General features: G+C 48.0%; 1 protein-coding gene across 2 annotated transcripts in view; it reads right to left on the reverse strand.

Moving 5' to 3' along the window:
* LOC119955325 (lactosylceramide 4-alpha-galactosyltransferase-like) overlaps positions 1 to 17,146 on the reverse strand; it is a 32,349-nt gene that overhangs the window by 2,179 nt on the left and 13,024 nt on the right. The gene's annotated exons all lie outside the window — the stretch shown is intronic.

The raw sequence follows: 17,146 nt of genomic DNA on the forward strand, positions 1-17,146 counted from the left end.
GTGATGTGTGAGCTGATAAGTCAGAACAGACTGGAACTGGGGTTTGTTCAGAGGCACGTGCCTTTGATCCAGGAACAGCGAGGCAAATTTGTAATCATTTTAAAATATTGGGGTTTGTGAAAATATTTTTAAAAAAGTATTTGCAAAAGACTTTTACGATTTTATATCAATTGTATGATGATTGTTACATTTTATATTTGTTGTAATACCCGGGTCACTGTACATGTGGAGCTTGCACATTCTTCCCGTGTTCTCATGGGTCTCACCCTTACAACCCAACCATATGCAGGCTAGGTGGATTGGCCATGCTAAATTTCCCTTTAATTGGAAAAATAAAATTGGGTACTTGAATTTTTTTTTAAAAAGTTGTTCCAATAATGTTATTATGGATGGCGCGGTAGCACAGTGGTTAACACTGCTGCCTCACAGCTCCAGGGACCCGGGTTCAATTCTGGCCTCAGGTGACCGACTGTGTGGAGTTTGCACTTTCTCCCTGTGTCTATGTGGGTTTCCTCCGGGTGCTCCGGTTTCCTCCCACGGTCTAAAGATGTGCGGGTTAGGTGGATTGTTTATACTAAATTGCCCATTAGTGTACAAAGGCTAGGTGGGGTTACGGGGATAGGGTGGGGTGTGAACTTAAGTAGAGCGCTCTTTCCAGAGGCTGGTGCAGACTCAATGGGCCGAATGGCCTCCTTCTCTACTGTAAATTCTATGTAATCGGGTTTAAAATGCATACAGCCTCTGTTAAAGCTGTGATCAATAAGATTTATTTTGCAGGGGAGTTCTGCTGCTAGGTTTGAGAAGCATTTATATGTTTAAATGGCTAATGGAATACTGTTTTTGATTGGAGGTCCCTGGAGTGTCAACCATCTATGAGAGATATTGGGTGGGATTCTCCATCGGCCGACACCAAAATGTGGAAAGGCGATTGGGCGGAGAATTGGTCCCGACTCCAAAATCGTGGCGAGCACTGGGTTCAGAACAAATCGCATTTCGGTATTCTCCAGGGCCTCTGTGATACTCCGCAGGGAGGGAATTCCCAATGGAGAGGTTCACTTGTGCTTTTAAAAATCAGGAAACAGGCTGATAAGGGAGAGGAGGGAGGTAGGGAAATGCAGAGACGCAACCTTGGGCTGTCGGTTCTGACACTGGCCAGGCTAGCTGGGGGAGGTGGATGGCCAGGTATGGACTGCCATTGTCACTGTCTGAAAGATAGCCATCTTGCTGCGCATCCTACTGACTGCCCATCTTAGCCCATGGTACTGCAGAGTGACACCAGCCGTATGGGTCCATACACAACCCCGCACTCCAGTCCCACACTCCACCCCACCATCCCCACAACCCGCCCTCCACCATACAACCCCCTTAACAGGCCATCTGCCTGCACAGCATCATGTGGCCGACCCAAGGGAAATGCCCACAGAACCCTCTACAGGGAGGTACTGGGGAGGGGGAGGGTGGGGCGGCCTATACAGCCGGCAAGCGCCAGCCAACAGTATACTGGCCCCCACAGTGCTGGACAGAAATGGGGGAGGGCAAGTTCAGCAGTGCTAACTGGGACCACTGTGAAGCTCGTAGGACTTGGTTGGGTACAGGGGTATGCACTATGCTAAAATGTCACCCTTTTATCCCCCCTGCAGACAACGGATGTTGGAATTCAACCAGAAATGGTGGCCTTCCTCTGACTCGCCGCAGCCCTTAGGATGCACTGTGGCTGTAAGAGCTGGAGGCGCTCGAGGAGGACGCTGCTGCAACAGAGTTTGCTGCACCCCTCAGATAGAGACAGGTCGTAACATTGTGCACAGGTGTTTAATGTGAAAACATATATATTAACACCCTAGCCCCTATCACTAAATTGTGGCCTGCACCTGTGCCAACTTAACTGGTGTCTACTTTTCTGGCCTTATGGGCCCTAACGCTATGTCTGTGTGAACCCCCAGACTGTACACCAGGAGAGGAGGCAGCCTGCTGTGATTCCCGCCCTACATCCTGGGTTGTGGCAACGGAGTTTGCTGCAGAGGTACAGGAGGCAGCTGGTGAAAATGGAGAGCCAGCCACCCAACAGGCCTAGAAGGAGCAGGAGGTGCAAAGGAGACGCTGCATGAGGCCTCGTGTGTACCGGCAGCGCCTGTCATTCAAGGACCTGCCGGACCTGGCATGCCATCGAAGACGTCGGCTGAGCAGGGGGACAATGCGACATACCCGTCAGATCATGGCGCATTTGGCACCGCAGGGGAATGGGGGAGGTCACCTGCTCGTTGGCCACCAAGGTGACAGTCGCTCTGAACTTCTGTCACTGAGTCCTTCCAGGTGCTATGGGGACTTGTCCGGGATCTCACAGAGCTCAGTGCACAGGTGCATCGTGCTGTCACGGCGCCCCTGTATGCCAGTCAGCATAACACATCCATTTCCATATGGATCAAGCTCACCAGGATGCCTGGGCATGAGGATTTTCCGCCATCGCCGAGATGCCCCCGGTCCAGCGGATGATTAACGGGATGCATGTCCTCTATGAGCACCTGCAGATGACAGGCCACTTTTCACAAACCAAACCCTCAATGAAAGTGCAGCTCGTGTGTGACCATCAGCTGCGCATTATACACGTCTGTGCCCGATACCCGGACAGTGTGCATGATGCCTTCATCCTTATAGGCCCTAATGCTCATTTGATGGTTCCTGGCCTGTTTGAGGCGCACCCCTGGCTGGGCGGGGCTGGCTCCTGGGTGACAGGGGTCATCCGCTGCAGTTGTGGCTGATGACGCTTATCCAGAGGCCAGGCGAGGAGGATGCGGAGGAGGGCAAGGATGGGCAGGACACGGCCAAGGCCAACGCTCTGATCGCCTCCAGGCTCACCGACTGGGGGGGGACTGGCAAGGGGCACAGACAATGCAAGACCCTCCTTGATACATACCTGCTGCACTCTGGAGTGCAGTCACTGGGTTGGCAGTAACAGCGGCTATGGTCCATGAGATGGAAGGTGATGACAACCTGCTCTGTGATGAGCTCTGGTGCTTCGCATTGTTTGACAACATCTGACTCCTGCCCACAGTAGCACTGTCCACCTGGGTGATCCCTGCATGCGAGCTGGCCATTCCATCACACACTTCCATCGGATCCCTGGGGCGAGGTGGAGTGAGCAAGTGAGGATGGCCCGGCTGCCGCTCCGATGTTCCTGTTGAAGTGGTGGCACCCTGTGCGCCCACTGCCCACCAGATGCGTCAGGGACAAAGGGGAGGGGCGTCCAAGGCACTGCGGTGTTCCGGCACCTCCCTTGCAGGAGTCACTGACATGGGACCCATCACCTCCCCCTCCTCCCTCGGGGTGCAGGATGGCCCCTGGGCTACTCCATGGGACAGCGGTGCAAGCGGAGATAACCCCCTGAGGCTACCTCGCCACTTGTCGCTGCCAGTCCTGAAGCCCGCTGACATCTCGACCAGGGTCCGTACGCTCGCAGCAGTGGAGCACAGGGAGTGGACCAACTCCGCCTGGGACTGCGCTACATCACGCTGCGACTGTACCACCACCTTCTGGGTCTGTGCCATATCAGCCAGGTGTTTAATCCCTCTGGGATTGGGCCACCTCCCTCCGAGTCTGTGCCATGTCGGCCAGCACCTAAGCAATGTTGCCGATGCTCTCAGCCATGGCATGCTGTGACTGGGCCATGCTCAGGAGCGCTGCCGCAATGCCCAGGTGGCTCTGGCACATGGCTGCCTGCGAGAGGACAGTCCTTTTTAGCCTCGGCCACCAGCTGCACAGATTTACCCAGTCCTTGGACATGCTGATCTATAGCCGAAACCCTCGCCCCAATAGGCTCCACTGCCGACACCAGCGTATGGTGGAGGCCTGGGTGGCACTCATGGCCGGCACCACCTTCTGCTCCTGCATGCGGTTAGACTCCTCCACCTGTGCCTGCAGGTGCTGGTTGCTCGGCGACAACACCTCATGTATTCCCTGGCTCTGTGACTGTATCTCCGAAGCGATGGGACTGTCCGTTCCAGAAGGCCGAAACCTGTATGGACGGCAGCTAGTTCCTGGGTCGGCCTGCCCTCCGACTGTCCGCCCCTTCGGGAGTTCCTCCCTCCACCTGCTGCCCCAGAGCTTGTGTTTAGTGTGTACCACAGTGTCCCAGCAGCCTCTTCACTAAAATGGCCAGCCGAGGCGAGTGTCTCTGGGATGGTGGTGTCTGTTAGAGACAGCTGTGACGTTAAATCTGTGTCATCCCTGGACTCGAGCTCCTGGGTGTCCTGGTTCTCGGGTGGATGACTCAAGTCCGTGTCGGTATCATCGTCACTGGTCGGCACCTGGGGTTCTGGCTGTGGTCGGGTGACACCAGAAGGACCCGCCCTATCACCAGCAACTCCTGCAAGCTACAAGACAAGACACATGATTAGACCGCTGACTACCAAAGGATGATTGGGAGATGAGGGAGTTTTAGAACATAGAACATACAGTGCAGAAGGAGGCCATTTGGCCCATTGAGTCTGCACCGACTCACTTAAGCCCTCTCTTCCACCCTATCCCCATAACCCCACCTCCCCTTTTTGGACACTTAAGTGGCAATTTAGCATGGCCAATCCCCCTAACCTGCACGTCTTTGGACTGTGGGAGGAAACCGGAGCACCCAGAGGCAACCCACACAGACACGGGGAGAATGTGCAGACTCCACACAGACAGTGACCTAGCGGGGAATTGAACCTGGGACCCTGGCACTGTGAAGCCAAAGTGCTATCCACTTGTGCTACCGTGCTGCCATGATAGCACAGTTTTGGGGGAGAATAGTGCCCGAGGGCATATGAAATGGAGAAGGCGGGGCTGGAGCAGTCGGTGGGGGTTCAGGAAGTGAATGCGGCAATTGGGAAGATGCAGACCGGAAAGGTGGTGCCGGATGCGTTCCCGGTGGAAGTTGGCCCCGTTGCTGTTGGAAATGTTTGGGGACACGATGGTCAGAGGGGTTTTGCCGAAAATAAAGGGTCAGGCTTCCATCTTGTTGCTGCTAAAGGAGGACAAGGAACTGGTGGAGTGGGGGTTGTACAGGACCATAATCAGATTTTGGAAAAGGTGCTGGTGTTAAGGTTGGAGTGGTGCCTTCCGAGGGTGATTGGAAGAATCAGACGGGGTTTGTTTAGGTCAGGCAGTTGTCATCGAATGTGTGGCGCCTGTTGAATATGGTACTTCCTCTGGCAATGGGAAAGGAGTTGGAGGTGGTGGTTGTGGTTGTAGTGTTCTTTGTGATTCTGTTATCAGGATGGGTGTCATAGTGTTCACAAAGACCAGAGAAGCTAAGTTCAATAACAAAGCTAACTTTTATTTACACTACTTATAAAACTCGACCACTTACTCCAATGGTAAACATAGAACATTACAGCGCAGTACAGGCACTTCGGCCCTCGATGTTGCCCCGACCTGTGAAACCCCTCTAAAGCCCATCTACACTATTCCCTTATCATCCATATGTTTATCCAATGACCATTTAAATCCCCTTAATGTTGGCGAGTCCACTACTGTTGCAGGCAGGGCATTCCACGCCTTTACTACTCTCTGAGTAAAGAACCTACCTCTGACATCTGTCCTATATCTATCCCCCCTCAATTTAAAGCTATGTCCCCTCATGCTAGCCATCACCATCCGAGGAAAAAGGCTCTCACTGTTCACCCTATCTAATCCTCTGATCATCTTGTATGCCTCAATTAAATCACCTCTTAATCTTCTCTCTAACGAAAACAGCCTCAAGTCCCTCAGCCTTTCCTCATAAGATCTTCCTACCATACCAGGCAACATTCTGGTAAATCTCCTCTGCACCCTTTCCAACGCTTCCACATCCTTCCTATAATGCGGCGACCAGAACTGCACGCAATACTCCAAATGTGGCCGCACCAGAGTTTTGTACAGCTGCAACGTGACCTCATGGCTCCGAAACTCAATCCCTCTACCAGTAAAAGCTAACACACCGTACGCCTTCTCAACAACCCTATTAACCTGGGTGGCAACTTTCAGGGATCTCTGTACATGGATACCGAGATCTCTCTGCTCATCCACACTACCAAGAATCTTACCATTAGCCCAGTACTCTGTCTTCCTGTTACTCCTTCCAAAATTATTCACCTCACACTTTTCTGCATTTAACAATAATCTCGCAATCTACAATCTACACTACTAACACCAGTCTCTACACTCTATCTATAACTATAATCTACACTCTCTCACTGCTCCTCTCCAGCCTTCTCTCAGAAGCCCGTCGGTCAATGCTTTATATAGTTCTGCATCTAGCTCCATCCAGTGGTTAATTATGATATGACATTAACCCTTTGTATTCTGATCATTTCACATAATCTCACAGTGGTGGCATTAGAGGCGGAGAAGGATCGGGTGGAGTGGAGTTATCTGATTGGGGTGTTGGAGAAGTTTTGGATTCGGCCTAAGTTTGTGGCATGGGTGAATTTGCTGTATAAGGATGCAATGACGTGTGTGTGCACGATGATATAAATTTAGGATATATTTTGTTGAACCCTTTGATCGAGGCAGGAATGTCCCCTTTCTGTTTGCGTTAGCGGTAGAGCCCTTGGCCATCGCACTGAGGAGATCAGAGTTGTGGAAGGGGATGGTGAGGGGGGGGGGGGGGGGGGGGGGGGGGGGAATGGAGCATAAGGTTTCCTTGTTCCCGGATGATTTGCTGTTATGCATTTTGGAGCCATGCTCCTCGGTGAGGGACATAATGGGTTTGCTTCAAAGATTTGGAATATTTTCAGTGTATAAACTGAATTTGGGAAAAAGTGAGTATTTTGTGGTTCCTCTCCAGGGACGGGGATCAATGTGCGGGGTGCGGGGTGGGGGGGGGGGGGGGGGGGGGGGCTGTTGCCATTCCGTGTGGCATCATCTCATTTTAGGTATCTGGGGTGCAGGTGGCTCAGTACAGGGCAGGTCTTCGGAAGTTGAATTTCAAGTTTGGTGGGGAGGGTGAAGGCAGATTTGTTGAGGTGGGATAATCTGTTGTTGGCGGCCAGGTCCAGGCGGTGAAGATGAACATTTTACCACAGAGTTTATTTTTATTTCAGTGCCTACCTAAGGCGTTTTCAAGGGGGTGGACAGGCTGATTTCTTTGTTTGTCTGGGTGGGGAAGGTGGTCAGGATAAGGAAGGTGGTACTGCAGCAGGGACGGAAATGGGGGGAGTTTACACCTCCCGAATTTGATTTATTATTACTGGGCGGCGAATGCAGAGAAGGAGTTGGAATAGGGAGGCGGAGGCTTTGTGGGTAAGGATGGAGGTGGGTTCATGTAGGGGGTCGGGGTTGCAGGCACGGCCCCTCTCCCATTGGCTCCAGAGAAGTATTCGGGAAGTCCGGTGGTGATGGCCACTCTGACGATTAGGAGGCAGTTCCGGCAGCACTTTAGGTTAGGAGTGGAGTTGAGGGTGATCCTGATCAGTGATGGGTTCCACAGGAGTTGGTGTTTTTTCATTCTGAATTTTGGGAGAATTGGTTTCCGTCGACTATTAAGTCGCGGGGGGGGGGGGGGGGGGGGGGGGGAATGTGTTTATTTTATGGTAAAATGTTGAAAATTCAAATAAAAGTACTTAAAAAACATGAGTTTGGGTGGTGAGTGGGTGAAGGCTCACCCAGCAGGGGATCCTTTATAGCACCTTTAAATGTAGTTCCCAGACCCAGACCGACTGTTTCCGATTGTCCTAGACCTGGACGATTGTTTTGTGTGTCGCAGTAATCGCTTTATTTTCAGTTTAAAATAAACCAGTTTAGCCTTTCACTCAGCGCCTCCTGGAATGATTACAATTTCTATCTAAGGCTTTTGCTCCCCATCATGAATCGAAGCAGATACCTCTCTCAGGTGAAGCTCAAACTCCAAGCAGGGGAGATGTGTGGTTGTGTGAACTGTGCTGAGACACAAAAATCAATACTTGGTATATCTCATGATGCAAAATGGAGGCTGTGACCAGATGAAGGACCTCGGTGAATCCCTTAATGGAAGCTATTCTGCTGGGCAAAGCTATGGTGTGCCATGGTGTCTGTGGTCTGACAGATTGTAGAACAGCTCGCAGATTTCATCATTAAGGAGTGTCAGGAAGTCGCTGGGCGGGATTCTCCGTTAGCTGACACCAAAATCAGGGCATGCAATCGGGAGGAGAATAGCTTCCGACGCCAAAATCGCATCAAGCGCAGGTTTGACGCCAAATTGTGATGCTCCACCTCAAAAGCAACCCCAGTCTGAACAATCTCTCTTCATAGCTAAAACTCTGCAGCCCAGGCAAGATCCTGGTAAGTCTCCTCTGCACCCTTTCCTGTGCTATCACATCCCTCCTATAATGTGAATTCCAGAACTGCACACTTTGGCTGTGGCCTAACCAACGTTTTATACAGTTCGAGCATAACCTCCCTGCTCGGCAAATATACCATATGACTTCTTAACTGCCCTGCTACAGGGACTGGTGTACATGCACAGCAATGAACCTCAGTGCTTCCCAGGGTCTTGTATTCCCTTGCCTTGTTTGTCCTGCCCAAATGCATCACCTCACACTTATCCAGATTGAATTCCATTTGCCACTAATCAGTTGATCTGACCAGCCATCTATATTCTCCTGTAATCTAAGGCCATCCTCCTCACTATTTACCAGGCCACCAATGTGCTCATCATCCGTGAATGCACTGATCAACGCTCCTACATTCATATCTAAATCATTTATATAAACCAAAAATAGCAAGGCCCCAATAGTGATTCCTGTGGTGATACAAGCTTCCAGTCAGAAAAACACCCCTTGATGATCACCCTCTGCTTCCTGCTACTCAGCCAATTCTGGATCCAATATGCAAAATTTCCTTGGATCCAATGGGCTCTTACTTTTGCTTTGTCTCCCATGTGGGACCTTATCAAAAGCCTTGCTGACGTCCAAGTAGACTACATCAAGTGTACTTCCCTCATCTACACACCTGGCCACCTCTTCGAAAAATTCAATCAACTTGATCAAAGATGGCCTCCTCTTAACAAAACCATGTTGACTGAACATAGAACATAGAACACTACAGCGCAGTATGGGCCCTTCGGCCCTCGATGTTGCGCCGACCTGTGTAACCATCTGAAGCCTATCTGACCTACACTATTCCATTTTCATCCATATGTCTATCCAGTGACCACTTAAATGCCCTTAAAGTTGGCGAATCTACTACTGTTGCAGGCAGGGCGTTCCACACCCCTACTACTCTCTGAGTAAAGAAACTGCCTCTGACATCTGTCCTATATCTATCACCCCTCAATTTAAAGCTATGTCCCCTCGTGTTGGTCATCACCATCCGAGGAAAAAGACTCTCACTGTCCACCCTATCTAACCCTCTGACTATCTTATATGTCTCTATTAAGTCACCTCTCAGCCTTCTCCTCTCTAACGAAAACAACCTCAAGTCCCTGAGCCTTTCCTCGTAAGACCTTCCCTCCATACCAGGCAACATCCTAGTAAATCTCCTCTGAACCCTTTCCAAAGCTTCCACATCCTTCCTATAATGTGGTGACCAGAACTGCACACAGTACTCCAGGTGCGGCCGCACCAGAGTTATGTACAGCTGCAGCATGACCTCGTGGCTCCGAAACTCAATCCCCCTGCTGATAAAGGCTAGCACACAATATGCCTTCTTAACAGCCCTATTAACCTGGGTGGCAACTTTCAGGGATTTATGTACCTGGATGCCGAGATCTCTCTGTTCATCTACACTACCAAGAATCTTGTCATTAGCCCAGTACTCTGCATTCCTGTTACTCCTTCCAAAGTGAACCACCTCACACTTTTTCCGCATTAAACTCCATCTGCCACCTCTCAGCCCAGCTCTGCAGCTTATCTATGTCCCTCTGTATCCTATAACATCCTTCAGCACTATCCACAACTCCACCGACCTTCGTATCATCTGCAAATTTACTAACCCATCCTTCTACACCCTCTTCCAGGTCATTTATAAAAATGACAAACAGCAGTGGCCCCAAAACAGATCCTTGCGGTACACCACTAGTAACTGAACTCCAGGATGAACATTTGCCATCAACCACCACTCTCTGTCTTCTTTCAGCTAGCCAATTACTGATCCAAACCGCTAAATCACCTTCAATCCATACTTCCTTATTTTCTGCAATAGCCTACCATGGGGAACCTTATCAAACACCTTACTGAAATCCATATACACCACATCAACCGCTTTACCCTGATCCACCTGTTTGGTCACCTTCTCAAAAAACTCAATAAGGTTTGTGAGGCATGACCTACCCTTCACAAAACCGTGTTGAGTATCGCCAATCAACTTGTTCTTTTCAAGCTGATTATAAACCCTATCTCTTATAACCTTTTCCAACATTTTACGCACAACTGAAGTAAGGCTCACAGGTCTATAATTATCAGGGTTGTCTCTACTCCCCTTCTTGAACAAGGGGACAATATTTGCTATCCTCCAGTCTTCCGGCACTATTCCTGTTGACAAAGACGACATAAAGATCAAGGACAAAGGCTCTGCAATCTCCTCCCTGGCTTCCCAGAGAATCCTAGGATAAATCCCATCTGGCCCAGGGGACTTATCTATTTTGACATTTTCCAAAATTGCTAACACCTCCTCCTTTTGAATCTCAATTCCATCTAGCCTGGTCGACTGAACCTGAGTGTTCTCCTCGACAACATTGTCTTTCTCCAGTGTAAACACTGACGAAAAATATCCATTTAACGCTTCCCCTATCTCCTCTGATTCCACACACAACTTTCCACTACTATCCTTGATCCTAATCTTACTCTAGTCATTCTTTTGTTCCTGATATACCTATAGAAAGGGTTTTCCTTGATCCTATCCGCCAACGACTTTTCGTGTCCTCTCCTCACTCTTCTTAACTCTCCCTTTAGTTCCTTCCTGGCTAACTTGTAACTCTCAAGTGCCCTAACTGAGCCTTCATGTCTCATCCTAACATAAGCCTTCTTCTTCCTCTTGACAAGTGCTTCAACTTCCTTAGTAAACCACGGTTCCCTTGCTCGACAACTTCCTCCCTGCCTGACAGGTACATACTTATCAAGGACACGCAGTAGCTGTTCCTTGAAAAAGCTCCACATTTCGATTGTACCCATCCCCTGCAGTTTCCTTCCCCATCCTAAACATCCTAAATCTTGCCGAATAGCATCATAATTGCCTTTCCCCCAGCTATAATTCTTGCCTTGCGGTATATACCTATCCCTGCCCATTGCTAAAGTAAACATAACCGAGTTGTGATCACTATCACCAAAGTGCTCACCTACATCTAAATCTAACACCTGGCCGGGTTCATTACCCAGTACCAAATCCAATGTGGCCTCGCCCCTTGTTGGCCTGTCTACATACTGTGTCAGAAAACCCTCCTGCACACACTGTACAAAAACTGACCCATCTATAGTACTCGAACTATAGTATTTCCAGTCAATATTTGGAAAGTTAAAGTCTCCCATAACAACTACCCTGTTACTCTTGCTCCTGTCGAGAATCATTTTTACAATCCTTTCCTCTGCATCTCTGGAACTATTCGGAGGTCTATAGACAACTCCCAACAGGGTGACCTCTCCTCTCCTGTTCCTAACCTCGGCCCATACTACCTCAGTAGACGAGTCCTCAAACGTCCTTTCTACCGCCGTAATACTTTCCTTGATTAACAATGCCACACCCCCCCCCCCCCCCCCCCTCTTTTACCATCTTCTCTGTTCTTACAGAAACATCTAAATCCTAGAACCTGCAACAACCATTCCTGTCCCTGCTCTACCCATGTCTCCAAAATTGCCACAACATCGAGATCCCAGGTACCAACCCATGCTGCAAGCTCACCCACCTTATTCTGGATGCCCCTGGCGTTGAAGTAGACACACTTCAAACCAGCGTCTTGCTTGCCAGTGCCCTCTTTCGAACTTTTAACCCTATCCCTGACCTCATTACTCTCAACATCCTGTACACTGGGACTACAATTTAGGTTCCCATCCCCCTGCTGAATTAGTTTAAACCCCCCCCCCCCCGAAGAGCACTAGCAAATCTCCCCCCCAGGATATTGGTACCCCTCTGGTTCAGGTGAAGACCATCCTGTTTGTAGAGGTCCCACCTACCCCAGAATGAGCCCCAATTGTCCAGGAAACCAAAACCCTCCCTCCTGCACCATCCCTGTAGCCACGTGTTCAACTCCTCTCTCCTTATTTCTCACTTCGCTAGCACGTGGCACGGGTAACAACCCAGAGATAACAACTCTGTTTGTTCTAGCTCTCAGCTTCCACCCTAGCTCCCTGAATTTCTGTCTCAAATCCCCATCTCTCTTCCTACCTATGTCGTTGGTACCTATGTGGACCACGACTTGGGGCTGCTCCCCCTCCCCCTTAAGGATCCCAAAAACACGATCAGAGACATCACGAACCCTGGCACCTGGGAGGCAACACACCAACCGTGAGTCTCTTTCGTTCCCACAGAACCTCCTGTCTGTTCCTCTAACTATGGAGTCCCCAAAGACCCCAAAGACAAGTGCTCTGTTCCTCTTCTCCCTTCCCTTCTGAGCAACAGGGACAGACTCTGTGCCAGAGACCTGTGCCCTATTGCTTACCCCTGGTAAGTCGTCCCCCGCAACAGTATCCAAAACGGTATACTTGTTATAGAGGGGAATGACCACAGGGGATCCCTGCACTGCCTGCCGGTTCCCTCTCCCTCCCCTGATGGTAACCCATCTACCTTCTTTTACCTGAGGTGTGACTACCTCCCTATAACTCCTCTCAATAACCTCCTCCGCCTCCCAAATGATCCGAAGTTCATCCAGCTCCAGGTCCCTAACGCGGCTCTCGAGGAGCTGGAGTTGGGTGCACTTCCCGCAGATGTAGTCAGCAGGGACACTAGAGGTGACCCTTTCCTTGTTCTTGATTAATCCCTGCCTCTCCAAATGCAGATTAAATATGTCTCAGAATTGCTTCCAATAGTTTCCCCACTACTGCAGTTAGACTAACTGGCCCGTAGTTTACTGGTTTACCCCTTCCTCCATTCTTGAATAATGGCACCACATTGGCTATCCACCAGTCCTCCAGCACCTCACCTGTGGCCAGAGATGAATTACAATTATTGCCAGTGTTCCTGCTATTTCCTCCCTTGTCCCACTTGTCATGTGAGAGTACCTTTAAGAAATGGATGTTTATAAATGGGTGTGTATATAAATATCTGTAGTGAGAGTACCTTTAAGAAATTGATGTTTACTACTACAGTGATGTCAGAGTGGGTGGAGCTGGGCTGTCAGTCAGCTTTTTACTTTTGTTTTAGGCTGTTTGCTGCAGGGTGTGTTTTAGTTTCATTTTCAATATTGGAACTGAAGCCACACAGAGCAGGTGTACTGTTGATCTCTATGCCATGAAAAGACTATCTCTTGATCATTTCGTGAATTCAGAATTATAAATGTTTTCAGTAGTGAATGTAAACCTGATGTGCTTCTGTTAAAAGGTGTTTCTTCTGTCTTCTGGGTGTTGTTTGGGAAGTTATTAAGGATTACTTAGTGTTGTATTCTTTGGGGGTTGAATATGAATTGATGGTTGCTAATATGTCCACTGTATGTTTCAAAATGTTTAACTTGAGTTCATTGCTTTGCTTTAAAAAATACTTTTCCATTTCTGCTGTACCACACCTGTAGAGTGGGCCGTGTGCTCCCCATACCACAATCTATTAAAAGTTGTGGGTCAGGTGAACTCCATGATACACTTTGGGGTTCTCTAAACCCTGGCCCATAACACACTCAATAGCCTGGGATACATTTCACCTGGCCATGGATATTTGACTACTTTCAAACCTATCAGACCACTCAGAACCTCCTCTCTTACTATGTTAATTTATTTATTTTATTACAGTCCTTCTTCCTGAATTCTATACCCACACAATCCCAGGATTCACAAAACATTGAATCAGTTGAGAGCAAATAACTTCAGACAGACCCTTTGTGCTGGTAAACAACCAGGAATCAACATTTTTTAATAAAAAATTTAGAGTACCCAATTCGCCCCCCCTCCCCCCCCCCCCCCCCTCCCCAATTAAGGGGCAATTTAGCATGGCCAATTCACCTAACCTGCACATCTTTGGGTTGTGGGAGTGAAACCCACGCAGGCATGGGGAGAATGTGCAAACTCCACACGGAAAGTGACCCAGGGCCTCGAAACCGGGTCCTCAGCGCCACAGTCCCAGTGCTAACCACTGCGCCACATGCCGCCCCAGGGAATCACCATTTTTTTTAAGTAGGAGTACAGGCTGAGCATTTAATGAAGGGGAATATAGCTAAATGGTCAAATAAAGATCACAAATTCTACTTTACTCAACGGAATTTGGTTTACTTGTTGTTACACCCAAGTTGAAAGAGTCAGGAGGTCGCATGGTTTTACAACTCAACTCTGCATCTGATAATCTCTTTTGGGGACAGAGCTGAAGTATCCCGAGATTGAAATGTATTTAGAGGGAGCTCACCCCGAACTGTACAAGATTTCCTAAGGGACATTTCCAAATTATCCTTCAAAGAATCCCGTCACTTCTACACCACAGATTGTGTGTCTTTCTTGAAACTCAAGTGAATTCAGTTGTCCTTTCAATTTGCTTTTTTCTAATCAGCCCAGAGAGTCAACTGGTATATAAACTCTACAACCAAGTTTAGCAATCAGACTGAAATCAATGTAAGTCATGATCCTCCACCTCCTCTCCAGCTCAGGCCCAAATCAACTTCTCCTCTACCACCGACCCTCGCCAACATTTGCCCTGAACCTACTCCTCTTCAATACAGGTATAAACCATCTCCTCCATCTCACAGACACAGGCCCCGATGTTGTTCCATTTCTTCTTCCCCAACAGACCCCGATCTTCCTCCATCTTCTCTTCCTCGCCACAGGCCCTGATTCTTCTCCACCTTTTTCTTCAAAACAGGCCCGATTCTCCTCCATTGCTTCTTTTTAACAATAAATCATTGGTTGTTTCAGAATGTTTTTAGAATTTTGTTATTAACTGAAATGCATGGTGTTATTATTATTCATCAGTCTTCAAAGAGTGTACACTCCACTGATGCGTGACTGGCAATAAAGCCTATTGATCTTCACGCGGGTAATCTTGATTTGAAGACAAGTCCCACTTGATTGCTTTTTTAAAAAATCAATCACATCAATAATTAATAGACACTGTACCCATTATCAAAAATGGCATCAGGAATTCATTACAATTATCTTGAAGTGAGAGTTTCAAATCTCACAATTAAATGCGTACATATGCCCGTGAAAGAGGCGGAGGTTCCCCCCCCCCAAAAAAAGGTTACCCGGACGACAGCAGCAGTGGTGGAGACAGCCTACTCTGGATTCTGGCTAACAGCAATCATCATCTTCTGTCTGTCAGTGATCTGATTTGCATGGGCTTTAAACATTGTCCCACTTCAGACAGGATTTATTTATTTTCCCTGAATCGTTAATATATTACAGTGGAAGGTTAGTGAAAGATTTGTAAGACTTGTTGTGTGCACATTTCCAAGTTTATTTAGAAAGGTGCAACCGCCTAACATTTTTATACGGAGCTATATTTGTGCAACTAACTGCATTTTGCATTCAGCAGCTTTTCAGTTTTATTGACTTGTGTTTTTCCAGTTCAATGTAATCTCCACTGGATTACTGAACTCGGGGATTTGTTAAATTAAAATGCTCCACCAGGAAACATTAACGATGACTTCACTGACATATTACTCTGGTATTTTTTCCCAAGGGCAAATGAGATCACTGGTTCCTATTAATATTTGGCAGGGGATTACAAGGTTTTCCTTTTTCACAATTTTAGATTGTCTTTTCAGGTAGCATAATTTTTAAACATGTAGCAATTTATGACTCAGACAGTGACTCTTTTTATTGTTTAATGAATTAGAGGAGGTCTAATTTAGGTATACAAGATGATAAAAAGGTATTAACAAAGTAGATGGAGAACAGATGCTTTAATGTTTAAAAATATAGCAATTTATGATCAGATGCTGATTCTTTATTTTTAATGAACTTAAGAGAAGAATGAGAAGATATCTAATTGAGGTATATAGGATGATAAATGGTATTGACAAAGTAGACATAGAGCGGATGCTTCCTCTTGTGGGGCAATAGAGAACGAGGTCATAGTTTTAGGAGAGTTTTGTGGGCAGCATGGTAGCACAAGTGGATGGCACTGCAGCTTCACAGTGCCAGGGTCCCAGGTTTGATTCTCCGCTGGGTCACTGTCTGTGCGGAGTCTGCACGTTCTCCCAGTGTCAGCGTGGGTTTCCTCCGTGTGCTCTGGTTTCCTTCCACAGTCCAAAGACGTGCAGGTTAGATGGATCGGCCATGATAAATTGCCCTTCGTGACCAAAAGGTTTAGGAGGTGTTATTGGGTTACGGGGATAGGGTGGAAGTGAGGGCTTAAATGGGTCGGTGCAGACTCGATGGGCCGAATGGCCTCCTTCTGCACTGTATGTTCCATGTTCTAGGATAAGGGGTATCAGATTTAAAACAGAGATGAGGAGAATCACTTCAATCAAAGGGTCATGAATCTGTGGAATTTGCTACCCTAAGTGCAGTGGATGCCGGGAGTAAATTTGAGGAGAAAGACAGATTTTTAAATTAGTAATGGGTTGAAGTGTAATGGAGAACAGGCAGGAAAGTGGAGTTGAGGCCGAGATGACATTAACCATGATTGAAAGAATGGTGGAGCAGGTTCGAGGGGCTGAATTGTCTACTCCTGCTCCTTGCTCTTTTGTTCTTAATTTGTGAAATATTGGGACTAGCATTACTGCATTATCTATCTTGGAATACATTTACTCCACACATCCCTGACTGGATAGGATCTGACATTGCAGCAATGATTGGAACAATAGCAGTCTCCCGGTACAAGCACAGGCTGATTCTTCATGTTGCCCTCTGCCCGGTGCTGAAAGGTGCACTGTTTTTTCACCCCATGGTCGTCATATCGGAGTGCAGGCCCAATTTCAGCCTTGCACCAACAAAATAGGAAGGCCTGCAGCTTCATAACAGAGGTGAAGCCAACCATTAAGTATGATTGTAAATCAAGGAAGATAAAGTTTGTACAAGATTGATGGGCAAATGGAAGTTACTGCTTGACAGAACAGGGAGCTGGTTCATTTTTGCTGCATGTCCTGTAC

The sequence above is a fragment of the Scyliorhinus canicula genome, chromosome 20, assembly GCF_902713615.1.
Source record: "Scyliorhinus canicula chromosome 20, sScyCan1.1, whole genome shotgun sequence".
NCBI classification, from domain to species: domain Eukaryota; kingdom Metazoa; phylum Chordata; class Chondrichthyes; order Carcharhiniformes; family Scyliorhinidae; genus Scyliorhinus; species Scyliorhinus canicula.